This window comes from Pseudophryne corroboree, chromosome 5 (genome assembly GCF_028390025.1).
Source record: "Pseudophryne corroboree isolate aPseCor3 chromosome 5, aPseCor3.hap2, whole genome shotgun sequence".
NCBI classification, from domain to species: Eukaryota; Metazoa; Chordata; class Amphibia; order Anura; family Myobatrachidae; genus Pseudophryne; species Pseudophryne corroboree.
In genome coordinates this window covers 64135139-64150222 of record NC_086448.1, presented here as the reverse complement: position 1 = coordinate 64150222, position 15084 = coordinate 64135139, and positions in this window count along the sequence as shown.

The window sequence follows — 15084 nt, the reverse complement described above, 5'->3', positions numbered from 1 at the left end:
TGTCTGACACAGCAGTGCTACTCCTAGATGGGCCAGGTGATTGTGCTGCACACTTGTGTTTCGCTTAGCTTAGTCATCCAGCTACCTCGGTGCAATCTTTTGGCCTAAAAACAATATTGTGAGGTGTTCAGAATAGACTGGAAATGAGTGGAACTTGATGTTATTGAGGTTAATAATACCGTAGGATCAAAATTACCCCCAAATTCTGTGATTTTAGCGGTTTTATGTTTTTTTTTTAAATCATCCAGATCCAAAACCAAAACCAAAAAGGGTAGTTTTGGCAAAAGCAATCCAGATCCAAAACACGAGCAGGGATCCAGATTTAAAACCAAAACACAAAACACGAAAAGTGACTGCTGCACATCTCTAGTATATATTACAAAGGCCACCAACGTGTATATGCTAAATCTCTAAACATGAATCTTGGAACTGTGATCTTGCAAGACATTTCTATTTCATTTCTTACTTGCAATAAATACAAATTATATCTCGTCAACTCAATACAAAAGCAAATCTCAAATCCTGTCCATAGCTGTAAAAGAAAAGCCTTCTTGGTACTGAAATAGGAAATGCATTTCAAACAACATTATTTTCACCCACTTCTTACTCCCATTTGCTGTATTGATTTGATCTGCTTATCAAGACAGAAATTAGACTCCAAGATAGTATAAGCAGCTCCCATCTCCAATCACATTATTGCTATAATCCTGACAGTGATTGATTCAGAGTAATTATATGAACACAATAATAAGATTAAAACACAATATGCTAAGATAAAAGGAACTTCTGCTAAGTTCTGTAATCATTCTTTGTTTTACAATGTTACTAATGGTTACTAACTTATTTCAGGTTAATGAAAAATTACATTTATCCAAATTTTTACTTTCTGCTGATTTCAACTATATCACAAATTTAAGTCTCTAGCAATTATAATATTAGAAGCTTTGTGTCTAGAACTTTTTCAGTCTTTGGTTTAACGAAAACAAAACAAGTTATTTAGTCTTGATAGCTAACAAATACCCGTGTATATTTCCCGGAAATGCTGACAGTGGGGCCAATTCAGTAAGGATAGCAAATTCTGCTAATCAGAATTTGCTATCCTTTTGCACGCATGTTGACCGACGCCCCTCCCCCCTGCTACAAGCAGAAATTGCACACAATTCTGCTTATCAGAAGAAACTAAGGTTGGCTCCTGCCGGCGCAGTCTAGGTGCAGCCGTAGGAGTCCCAGCGCCATCGTAACGGTTGTGGTGGCTTTGTGTGATGTCACGCTGCCGCCGCAACCGCGCTCCCGACAAGCCCCCCTTTTGCGCCGCACAGCCCACCGTTCGGGTTGCCCCGCCCCCGCAATGCTCCGTTTCCTCCCTGAAAACGGAGCGTTGCCGCCCCCGTCCCACCCGGCAACCACCTCTGCCTGATTGACAGGCAGAGGCGATCGCATTTTCTGTGGCCCCCCCGCAGAAAATGCGGACGCATGCGCTGTAGGGCCCTCTGCGCATGCACCAGCAGCACCCCCGGCAAAAATTCCGTCTGGATAACAATTTGCGATCCGACCTGAATTAGCCCCAGTATGCAAAGTACCAGAGACGTCACCGGGTGTGGTGACACTCGGAGCGCACTCTGTATTATCACATACACACCCGCGGGTGTCCGAAAAAGGGGGTGTGGCCTAATCAAAAAGAGGCATGGTCTCACAGTTCTTTTTTTTTTTCTTCGCTCCGATGGCATGTCCAGCTTCCACGAAGATGCTGGCTGCCCCTGGAGACACCTCAGGGTGCAGTGCCGGCTCTTATCTGTGACAGGAGCCGAGTGCTGCAGGGGTTTATCTCACTGCAGCACAAGAGCTGGCACTTTGGTGTCACCCCTTCCGAGGGGGACACCCGGGTGCGGGCCGCACCCCCCGCACCCGCCTTCTGACGCCACTGCAAAGTACTGTGCGTATTTTAACTTCTTGGGAGATGCAAATGTATTTTCTGCTTGAGGAGGAGATTTATTAACATTTGGAGAGAGATAAAGTGGAGAAGTTGACCAAAGTAATCAATTTATGTGATTTAAGTAGCACAATTTTTGAAATTACAGTTAGAATCTGTTTTGTTGCTATAACTTCTTAGAGGTTATCTTTTATTTACTCTCAGAAGCTTACATATAAAAGGTTATCAAAACAAAAAGGTCTTTGAGGTACAGTACTAATTATGGTGGGGCCCTTTCTGCACACCAGACTTTCTGTATTGCAAACATAAAATTGATGATGACAGGGCAATAGAGGCAAGTGCTGTATGCGGGCATGGCCATGTAGTATTACTGTTAAAAACTCTCCCCCTGATGAAAACCTAAATGTGGATGAAATGCATTGGAATGTTTTGCATTATACTGTTAGAGTTCCTGCTCTCCAAGATCCAGTAGACCTTGTTACTTTTATGTTTCATGTATGCAGATATTTTAATTTGTATAAAAAAAATTGGTGTTTTTTGAAAAGAGAGGAGATGAGAATTAGAGATGAGCGGGTTCGGTTTCTCTGAATCCGAACCCGCCAGAACTTCATGTTTTTTTTCACGGGTCCGAGCGACTCGGATCTTCCCGCCTTGCTCGGTTAACCCGAGCGCGCCCGAATGTCATCATGACGCTGTCGGATTCTCGCGAGGCTCGGATTCTATCGCGAGACTCGGATTCTATATAAGGAGCCGCGCGTCGCCGCCATTTTCACACGTGCATTGAGATTGATAGGGAGAGGACGTGGCTGGCGTCCTCTCCGTTTAGAATAGATTAGAGAGACACTTGATTTAGTAATTTTGGGGAGCATTAGGAGTACTCAGTACAGTGCAGAGTTTTGCTGATAGTGACCAGTGACCACCAGTTTTATTTATAATCCGTTCTCTGCCTGAAAAAAGCGATACACAGCACACAGTGACTCAGTCACATACCATATCTGTGTGCACTGCTCAGGCTCAGGCCAGTGTGCTGCATCATCTATTATCTATATATAATATTATATATATCTGTCTGACTGCTCAGCTCACACAGCTTATAATTGTGGGGGAGACTGGGGAGCACTACTGCAGTGCCAGTTATAGGTTATAGCAGGAGCCAGGAGTACATAATATATTATATAGTGAGTGACCACCAGACACACAGTGCAGTTTATTTAATATATCCGTTCTCTGCCTGAAAAAAGCGATACACACAGTGACTCAGTCAGTCACATACCATATCTGTGTGCACTGCTCAGGCTCAGGCCAGTGTGCTGCATCATCTATATATATTATATATCTGTCTGACTGCTCAGCTCACACAGCTTATAATTGTGGGGGAGACTGGGGAGCACTACTGCAGTGCCAGTTATAGGTTATAGCAGGAGCCAGGAGTACATAATATTATATTAAAATTAAACAGTGCACACTTTTGCTGCAGGAGTGCCACTGCCAGTGTGACTAGTGACCAGTGACCTGACCACCAGTATATATAATATTAGTAGTATACTATCTCTTTATCAACCAGTCTATATTAGCAGCAGACACAGTACAGTGCGGTAGTTCACGGCTGTGGCTACCTCTGTGTCGGCACTCGGCAGCCCGTCCATAATTGTATATACCACCTAACCGTGGTTTTTTTTTCTTTCTTTATACATACATACTAGTTACGAGTATACTATCTCTTTATCAACCAGTCTATATATAAGCAGCAGACACAGTACAGTGCGGTAGTTCACGGCTGTGGCTACCTCTGTGTCGGCACTCGGCAGCCCGTCCATAATTGTATATACCACCTAACCGTGGTTTTTTTTTCTTTCTTTATACATACATACTAGTTACGAGTATACTATCTCTTTATCAACCAGTCTATATATTAGCAGCAGACACAGTACAGTGCGGTAGTTCACGGCTGTGGCTACCTCTGTGTCGGCACTCGGCAGCCCGTCCATAATTGTATATACCACCTAACCGTGGTTTTTTTTCTTTCTTTATACATACATACTAGTTACGAGTATACTATCTCTTTATCAACCAGTCTATATATTAGCAGCAGACACAGTACAGTGCGGTAGTTCACGGCTGTGGCTACCTCTGTGTCGGCACTCGGCAGCCCGTCCATAATTGTATACTAGTATCCAATCCATCCATCTCCATTGTTTACCTGAGGTGCCTTTTAGTTGTGCCTATTAAAATATGGAGAACAAAAATGTTGAGGTTCCAAAATTAGGGAAAGATCAAGATCCACTTCCACCTCGTGCTGAAGCTGCTGCCACTAGTCATGGCCGAGACGATGAAATGCCAGCAACGTCGTCTGCCAAGGCCGATGCCCAATGGCATAGTACAGAGCATGTCAAAACCAAAACACCAAATATCAGTAAAAAAAGGACTCCAAAACCTAAAATAAAATTGTCGGAGGAGAAGCGTAAACTTGCCAATATGCCATTTACCACACGGAGTGGCAAGGAACGGCTGAGGCCCTGGCCTATGTTCATGGCTAGTGGTTCAGCTTCACATGAGGATGGAAGCACTCAGCCTCTCGCTAGAAAACTGAAAAGACTCAAGCTGGCAAAAGCACCGCAAAGAACTGTGCGTTCTTTGAAATCCCAAATCCACAAGGAGAGTCCAATTGTGTCGGTTGCGATGCCTGACCTTCCCAACACTGGACGTGAAGAGCATGCGCCTTCCACCATTTGCACGCCCCCTGCAAGTGCTGGAAGGAGCACCCGCAGTCCAGTTCCTGATAGTCAGATTGAAGATGTCAGTGTTGAAGTACACCAGGATGAGGAGGATATGGGTGTTGCTGGCGCTGGGGAGGAAATTGACCAGGAGGATTCTGATGGTGAGGTGGTTTGTTTAAGTCAGGCACCCGGGGAGACACCTGTTGTCCGTGGGAGGAATATGGCCGTTGACATGCCAGGTGAAAATACCAAAAAAATCAGCTCTTCAGTGTGGAGGTATTTCACCAGAAATGCGGACAACAGGTGTCAAGCCGTGTGTTCCCTTTGTCAAGCTGTAATAAGTAGGGGTAAGGACGTTAACCACCTCGGAACATCCTCCCTTATACGTCACCTGCAGCGCATTCATAATAAGTCAGTGACAAGTTCAAAAACTTTGGGTGACAGCGGAAGCAGTCCACTGACCAGTAAATCCCTTCCTCTTGTAACCAAGCTCACGCAAACCACCCCACCAACTCCCTCAGTGTCAATTTCCTCCTTCCCCAGGAATGCCAATAGTCCTGCAGGCCATGTCACTGGCAATTCTGACGAGTCCTCTCCTGCCTGGGATTCCTCCGATGCATCCTTGCGTGTAACGCCTACTGCTGCTGGCGCTGCTGTTGTTGCCGCTGGGAGTCGATGGTCATCCCAGAGGGGAAGTCGTAAGCCCACTTGTACTACTTCCAGTAAGCAATTGACTGTTCAACAGTCCTTTGCGAGGAAGATGAAATATCACAGCAGTCATCCTACTGCAAAGCGGATAACTGAGTCCTTGACAACTATGTTGGTGTTAGACGTGCGTCCGGTATCCGCCGTTAGTTCACAGGGAACTAGACAATTTATTGAGGCAGTGTGCCCCCGTTACCAAATACCATCTAGGTTCCACTTCTCTAGGCAGGCGATACCGAGAATGTACACGGACGTCAGAAAAAGACTCACCAGTGTCCTAAAAAATGCAGTTGTACCCAATGTCCACTTAACCACGGACATGTGGACAAGTGGAGCAGGGCAGGGTCAGGACTATATGACTGTGACAGCCCACTGGGTAGATGTATGGACTCCCGCCGCAAGAACAGCAGCGGCGGCACCAGTAGCAGCATCTCGCAAACGCCAACTCTTTCCTAGGCAGGCTACGCTTTGTATCACCGCTTTCCAGAATACGCACACAGCTGAAAACCTCTTACGGCAACTGAGGAAGATCATCGCGGAATGGCTTACCCCAGTTGGACTCTCCTGTGGATTTGTGGCATCGGACAACGCCAGCAATATTGTGTGTGCATTAAATATGGGCAAATTCCAGCACGTCCCATGTTTTGCACATACCTTGAATTTGGTGGTGCAGAATTTTTTAAAAAACGACAGGGGCGTGCAAGAGATGCTGTCGGTGGCCAGAAAAATTGCGGGACACTTTCGGCGTACAGGCACCACGTACAGAAGACTGGAGCACCACCAAAAACTACTGAACCTGCCCTGCCATCATCTGAAGCAAGAAGTGGTAACGAGGTGGAATTCAACCCTCTATATGCTTCAGAGGTTGGAGGAGCAGCAAAAGGCCATTCAAGCCTATACAATTGAGCACGATATAGTAGGTGGAATGCACCTGTCTCAAGTGCAGTGGAGAATGATTTCAACGTTGTGCAAGGTTCTGATGCCCTTTGAACTTGCCACACGTGAAGTCAGTTCAGACACTGCCAGCCTGAGTCAGGTCATTCCCCTCATCAGGCTTTTGCAGAAGAAGCTGGAGGCATTGAAGAAGGAGCTAAAAGGGAGCGATTCCGCTAGGCATGTGGGACTTGTGGATGCAGACCTTAATTCGCTTAACAAGGATTCACGGGTGGTCAATCTGTTGAAATCAGAGCACTACATTTTGGCCACCGTGCTCGATCCTAGATTTAAAGCCTACCTTGGATCTCTCTTTCCGGCAGACACAGGTCTGCTGGGGTTGAAAGACCTGCTGGTGACAAAATTGTCAAGTCAAGCGGAACGCGACCTGTCAACATCTCCTCCTTCACATTCTCCCGCAACTGGGGGTGCGAGGAAAAGGCTCAGAATTCCGAGCCCACCCGCTGGCGGTGATGCAGGGCAGTCTGGAGCGACTGCTGATGCTGACATCTGGTCCGGACTGAAGGACCTGACAACGATTACGGACATGTCGTCTACTGTCACTGCATATGATTCTCTCAACATTGATAGAATGGTGGAGGATTATATGAGTGACCGCATCCAAGTAGGCACGTCACACAGTCCGTACTTATACTGGCAGGAAAAAGAGGCAATTTGGAGGCCCTTGCACAAACTGGCTTTATTCTACCTAAGTTGCCCTCCCACAAGTGTGTACTCCGAAAGAGTGTTTAGTGCCGCCGCTCACCTTGTCAGCAATCGGCGTACGAGGTTACATCCAGAAAATGTGGAGAAGATGATGTTCATTAAAATGAATTATAATCAATTCCTCCGCGGAGACATTGACCAGCAGCAATTGCCTCCACAAAGTACACAGGGAGCTGAGATGGTGGATTCCAGTGGGGACGAATTGATAATCTGTGAGGAGGGGGATGTACACGGTGATATATCGGAGGGTGAAGATGAGGTGGACATCTTGCCTCTGTAGAGCCAGTTTGTGCAAGGAGAGATTAATTGCTTCTTTTTTGGGGGGGGTCCAAACCAACCCGTCATATCAGTCACAGTCGTGTGGCAGACCCTGTCACTGAAATGATGGGTTGGTTAAAGTGTGCATGTCCTGTTTTGTTTATACAACATAAGGGTGGGTGGGAGGGCCCAAGGACAATTCCATCTTGCACCTCTTTTTTCTTTTCTTTTTCTTTGCATCATGTGCTGATTGGGGAGGTTTTTTTGGAAGGGACATCCTGCGTGACACTGCAGTGCCACTCCTAGATGGGCCCGGTGTTTGTGTCGGCCACTAGGGTCGCTAATCTTACTCACACAGTCAGCTACCTCATTGCGACTCTTTTTTTCTTTGCGTCATGTGCTGTTTGGGGAGGGTTTTTTGGAAGGGACATCCTGCGTGACACTGCAGTGCCACTCCTAGATGGGCCCGGTGTTTGTGTCGGCCACTAGGGTCGCTAATCTTACTCACACAGTCAGCTACCTCATTGCGCCTCTTTTTTTCTTTGCGTCATGTGTTGTTTGGGGAGGGTTTTTTGGAAGGGACATCCTGCGTGACACTGCAGTGCCACTCCTAGATGGGCCCGGTGTTTGTGTCGGCCACTAGGGTCGCTAATCTTACTCACACAGCTACCTCATTGCGCCTCTTTTTTTCTTTGCGTCATGTGCTGTTTGGGGAGGGTTTTTTGGAAGGGCCATCCTGCGTGACACTGCAGTGCCACTCCTAGATGGGCCCGGTGTTTGTGTCGGCCACTAGGGTTGCTAATCTTACTCACACAGCTACCTCATTGCGCCTCTTTTTTTCTTTGCGTCATGTGCTGTTTGGGGAGGGTTTTTTGGAAGGGACATCCTGCGTGACACTGCAGTGCCACTCCTAGATGGGCCCGGTGTTTGTGTCGGCCACTAGGGTCGCTTATCTTACTCACACAGCGACCTCGGTGCAAATTTTAGGACTAAAAATAATATTGTGAGGTGTGAGGTATTCAGAATAGACTGAAAATGAGTGTAAATTATGGTTTTTGAGGTTAATAATACTTTGGGATCAAAATGACCCCCAAATTCTATGATTTAAGCTGTTTTTTAGTGTTTTTTGAAAAAAACACCCGAATCCAAAACACACCCGAATCCGACAAAAAAAATTCGGTGAGGTTTTGCCAAAACGCGTTCGAACCCAAAACACGGCCGCGGAACCGAACCCAAAACCAAAACACAAAACCCGAAAAATTTCAGGCGCTCATCTCTAATGAGAATAGGGGAGAAGAGAGGAGAGGACAGGAGAGCAGAGGAGAGGGAGAGGGAGAGGGAGAGGAACCATGAGATGGTTTAATCTTACTTCTTATTTTAATTTTAATAATTGAAATACATGTAATGCATGTCCAGAAAATAGAGATAATTTTTTTTTATCTAACATCGTTGGCTCTTAATTCAAGGCAAAACTATAACCTGTGGCAAGCGCAGCGAGCTCGCAAGGGGCTTTCTAGCGCTCGCCCTGCTGCCAGCATACTGGTGGCTGGGATGCTGCTGTTGGTAGAATGACGGCATCCCATACTGATCCCTATATATTAGTGATGTGCACTGGAAATTATTCGGGTTTTGTGTTTTGTTTTTGGATTCGGTTCCGCGGCCGTGTTTTGGATTCGGACGCGTTTTGCCAAAACCTCCCTGAAAATTTTTTGTCGGATTCGGGTGTGTTTTGGATTCGGGTGTTTTTTTACAAACCCCCCTCAAAAACAGCTTAAATTATAGAATTTGGGGGTCATTTTGATCCCATAGTATTATTAACCTCAATAACCATAATTTACACTCATTTTCAGTCTATTCTGAACACCTCACACCTCACAATATTATTTTTAGTCCTAAAATTTGCACCGAGGTCGCTGGATGGCTAAGCTAAGCGACACAAGTGGCCGACACAAACACCTGGCCCATCTAGGAGTGGCACTGCAGTGTCAGACAGGATGGCACTTCAAAAAAATACTCCCCAAACAGCACATGATGCAAAGAAAAAAAGAGGCGCACCAAGGTCGCTGTGTGACTAAGCTAAGCGACACAAGTGGCCGATACAAACACCTGGCCCATCTAGGAGTGGCACTGCAGTGTCAGACAGGATGACACTTCAAAAAAATAATCCCCAAACAGCACATGATGCAAAGAAAAAAAGAGGCGCACCAAGGTCACTGTGTGACTAAGCTAAGCGACACAAGTGGCCGACACAAACACCTGGCCCATCTAGGAGTGGCACTGCAGTTTTCTAGCGAGAGGATGAGTGCTTCCATCCTCATGTGAAGCTGAACCACTAGCCATGAACATAGGCCAGGGCCTCAGCCGTTCCTTGCCACTCCGTGTCGTAAATGGCATATTGGCAAGTTTACATTTCTCCTCAGACGCTTTTAATTTAGATTTTTGGGTCATTTTACTGAACTTTTGTTTTTTGGATTTTACATGCTCTCTACTATGACATTGGGCATCGGCCTTGGCAGACGACGTTGATGGCATTTCATCGTCTCGGCCATGACTAGTGGCAGCAGCTTCAGCACGAGGTGGAAGTGGATCTTGATCTTTCCCTATTTTACCCTCCACATTTTTGTTCTCCATTTTTTAATGTGTGGAATTATATGCCAGTATCAATAGCAATGGCCTACTACTATATATACTGCGCACAACTGAAATGCACCACAGGTATGGATGGATAGTATACTTGACGACACAGAGGTAGGTAGAGCAGTGGCCTTCCGTACCATACTGCTATATATATATATATACTGGTGGTCACTGTCAGCAAACTGCAAAACTAAAATGCACCACAGGTATAGAATCTAGATGGATAGTATACTTGACGACACAGAGGTAGGTAGAGCAGTGGCCTTCCGTACCGTACTGCTATATATATATATATATATATATATATATATACTGGTGGTCACTGTCAGCAAACTGCAAAACTAAAATGCACCACAGGTATAGAATCTAGATGGATAGTATACTTGACGACACAGAGGTAGGTAGAGCAGTGGCCTTCCGTACCGTACTGCTATATATACTGGTGGTCACTGTCAGCAAACTGCAAAACTAAAATGCACCACAGGTATAGAATCTAGATGGATAGTATACCTGACGACACAGAGGTAGGTAGAGCAGTGGCCTTCCGTACCGTACTGCTATATATATATATACTGGTGGTCACTGTCAGCAAACTGCAAAACTAAAATGCACCACAGGTATAGAATCTAGATGGATAGTATACTTGACGACACAGAGGTAGGTAGAGCAGTGGCCTTCCGTACCGTACTGCTATATATATATATATATATATATACTGGTGGTCACTGTCAGCAAACTGCAAAACTAAAATGCACCACAGGTATAGAATCTAGATGGATAGTATACTTGATGACACAGAGGTAGGTAGAGCAGTGGCCTTCCGTACCGTACTGCTATGTATACTGGTGGTCACTGTCAGCAAACTGCAAACTAAAATGCACCACAGGTATAGAATCTAGATGGATAGTATACTTGACGACACAGAGGTAGGTAGAGCAGTGGCCTTCCGTACCGTACTGCTATATATACTGGTGGTCACTGTCAGCAAACTGCAAAACTAAAATGCACCACAGGTATAGAATCTAGATGGATAGTATACTTGACGATACAGAGGTAGGTAGAGCAGTGGCCTTCTGTACCGTACTGCTATATATACTGCTGGTCACTGTCAGCAAAACTCTGCACTGTACTCCTCCTATATAATACTGCTGGTCCCCAGTCCCCACAATAAAGCAGTGTGAGCACAGATATATGCAGCACACTGAGCACAGATATGGAGCGTTTTTCAGGCAGAGAACGGATAAAACTGTTGGTCACTGATCAGCAAAACTCTACACTGTACTCCTCCTATATAATACAGCTGCTCCCCAGTACCCACAATTAAGCAGTGTGAGCACAGATATATGCAGCACACTGAGCACAGATATGAAGCGTTTTTCAGGCAGAGAACGGATAAAACTGGTGGTCACTGATTAGCAAAACTCTGCACTGTACTCCTCCTATATAATACAGCTGCTCCCCAGTCCCCACAATTAAGCAATAAGCACAAATATTTGCATCAGCATTAATAAACGGAGAGGACGCCAGCCACGTCCTCTCCCTAACGTTTCCAATGCACGAGTGAAAATGGCGGCGACGCGCGGCACCTTATATAGAATCCGAATCTCGCGAGAATCCGACAGCGGGATGATGACGTTCGGGCGCGCTTGGGTTAACCGAGCCATACGGGAGAATCCGAGTATGCCTCGGACCCGTGTAAAATGGGTGAAGTTCGGGGGGGTTCGGTTTCCGAGGAACCGAACCCGCTCATCACTACTATATATATATATATATATATATATATAAATACCTTTGTGATCACCGGCACTCGGTCCGCCTCCGTGGGCTTTCTGGCTCTGGTGCCCTCCAATGAGGACTCAGCCTCCATATATGAACCAAACAAGGAAGTCGGCACTCAGAGACTTGAATGTGCAAAAAACTTTTAGTGCAAAAACTGCAAGGTTACATCAACGTTTCGGGGCGCATGGCCCCTTCATCAGGATAACCCCCATAGCAAACAGACACAACATTTATAGGTGCACTTACCCCTGAAGTCTCCCCCATGCTGGTAACCGCTGCCATCGCGTCCCGGGCCCGGCGTCTGTCTCCCTGGGCTATCTACTTCCGCTGGAAGTGACGTCACGGGTCCCGGACGCGTTGCCGTGGTAACCCTGCACAACAACACAGAACCTGTCACGGAACTGATCTGCAGGGTGCCGCATGAGTGTGTATGAATACGAGCTTATGCCGTGTATATGACATTGATGCTCAAATTGCATAAACGTGCATGGTGCCTTGTTTACATGAAATGTGAATCTTATGTTTATAAAATGTATCCCCGCACAGCGGTAATGTATTAAATAGGATAAAAAGTACGCTACTCAGTTACTGTGAACAATGCTCATAAGAGCAGTACACCATAGAAAACTCCCCGTGTAATAAAAATGCAAAACACCCTTTCATAACCTATGTACCAATAACGTGATAAAAACAATGCTATAGTGTTCACGCAAAAACCAACCCATTAAAAGTGTTCTTATAAAATCACTGACAAGCTCCTCATTCAGAGGCTACACTTGCGGACACTAATGCAGACCGCTCATTGACAGGGAAACATCCTGCATATCCCATCTAACACATAAATTCCCCCATACCAATCCAATTTTTACCCACTTTTTGTGAACAAATAGTTGTACAGTAAAAGCTATATTAAGAACGATACAATAAAAAATATAAAGCACATCAAAACTCTACACAGATGGAAGCAGCAAAGTCTTAAACTGTCAAAAGATATATACATACATATATCAAAGCTTAATATCAATGGTCCCTTTATCAACTCTAAATATGTATCAATACAGTTGGGATACCCGCACACTCTACACAGGGAGCTCTGGATGACCTGCATCTCAACACTGTATGGAATTGTGCGGAGTTACAAAAAGTTACTCAAGCCCATTGTCTCATTGAGACCTCTGGGTCGAATGGTATCTAGTCTGAACAGGGGTGTTTTAAGAGAGGAGGAGGCCCATGTGCAGCCTTCTGCTTCAGGGGCCCCCTCCTCTCTGACCGAGGCACAAGATTTAATACATACCTCTCCTGGGTCCCCCGGCAGTGCCATCCTTCTCCGCAGCGGCAATAGAGTCTGAGACCAGACTCTATTGCGCATGCGCAAACCTCTGGGAACACGGCGCGGCTGCCATTTTCCCGAAGATTTTGCTACTGCGCATGCGCAAAACTCCTAAAAAATGGCCGCCATGCCATCTTTCTGGGGTTTTCAGCAGGCGCAATAAAGTTTGTTCCCCCTAGTGTTCAAATTCTATTGCGCTGCCGAAAAAGTGATGGCTTCGACGGGGGACTTCAGAGAGGTAAGTATTAAGCAAATGGGTGCAGTGTGTGCGGGGTGGTCCCCCCTGGACCTGAGGGCCCATGTGCCTCGCACACACTGCACCCATTATAGAAATGCCAATGAGTCTGAAGATCCAACGGGTTTCCAGTTGTTTCAACTTCTGTGCCCTATTGCCCCCCCCCCCAATGGACTCAGGCACATGATCAATGATACGATGTTTCAACGTGGCCATCCCATGTTTAAGCTTAGCGAAGTGTTGTGCCACTGGATGGTCACTAGTGCCAGAAGTTAATGCAGCTCTAATCGCTTGTCTATGTTGTGCCATCATGATTTTGAAGGGACATTCTGTTTTGCCCACGTAATATAGGCCGCATGGGCACATAATTACGTATACGACAAATTTAGAGTGGCACGACAATGGCCAGTTGATTGTATATTTTTTTGCAGAATGTGGGTGTGTAATACTCCCACCGACAGACATGTAGCTGCACGTTGTGCACCCAGTACATCTATAACATTCATTAGGCCTACTTAAAAACTGTTGTGGAACTAGGGTTACAGCGGCAACACGGCCGGGACCCGTGACGTCACTTCCGGCGGAAGTAGACAGCCCAGGGAGATGGACGCCGGAACGCGATGGCAGCGGGGACCAGCATGGGGGAGACTTCAGGGGTGAGTGCACCTATAAATGTTGTGTCTGTTTGCTATGGGGGTTATCCTGATGAAGCCTCAAAACATTGATGTAACCTTGCAGTTTTTGCACTAAAAGTTTTTTGCACATTCAAGTCTCTGAGTGCCGCCTTCTTTGTTTGGTTCATATATATATCTCCTTGACACTCATAATGCATCCTCTAGTGTTTTAAAGCTCACTTGCAACATGAGTATGACCACTGTGAATTTTCTGGATGTTAATATTACACATATGAATGATCAGTTATTTACATCGCTATATGTCAAGGAGACAGATCGAAATACCATTCTCAAAGCAGATAGTTTTCACCCCCCCTCATTGAAGTATGGATTGCCATATTCCCAGATGCTTAGAGTGCGACGGATCACGAGTGATCCCTCTAAGATCGAAGGAGCTCTGGATGTAATGGTGTCCAAATTTGAACAGAGAGGTTATGATTATAAGGCATTGTTGACTACTAAACAAAGGGTGATGCAAATTCCTAGGGATGTTTCCTTAAAGAGCAATATACCTGCCAGTGATGGGCAACAAAGAATTCCTTGGGTTAATAGATTTACTGAGGTGAGCAATAATACCAACAGGGAAATTAAAAAAATGTGGATCATTATTAATACTGATAAGGACCTCCCAGGTTTACTAAACACTCGTATTATGCCAGCATATTCTAGGGGTAAAAACCTGAAGGATATGTTGGTAAAAGTGGACGTAACGGAATTAACAAAACTTAAATCGAAGCAGCATTTTCTTTCACGGAAGCCTGGATGCTTTAGATGTACAGGAAGTGTCACATGCCGTTCTATGTTGGTGGGAGATTTTATTTGTCATCCTAGATCAGGCAAGAAATTTACCATTAATTTCCCTCTTACGTGTACTTCACGATTTGTGGTATACGTACTGTCTTGCCCATGTGGTCTTCACTATGTGGGCAAGACAGAATGCCAATTTAAAGAGAGAATGGCCAACCACAGGTCTGCAATTAGGGCGGCCCTAGAGTCAGGATCTAGTGATCAGCCCATGGCCCGCCATTGTGTACAGCAATCGCATAGTATTGCTAGTATTAGGAGTAAAATAATAGACCATGTCCCAGCATCGACCCGTGGTGGTGATAGGGGCAGATTGTTACTCCAGCTAGAAAGCCGTTGGATTTTTAGGCTGGACA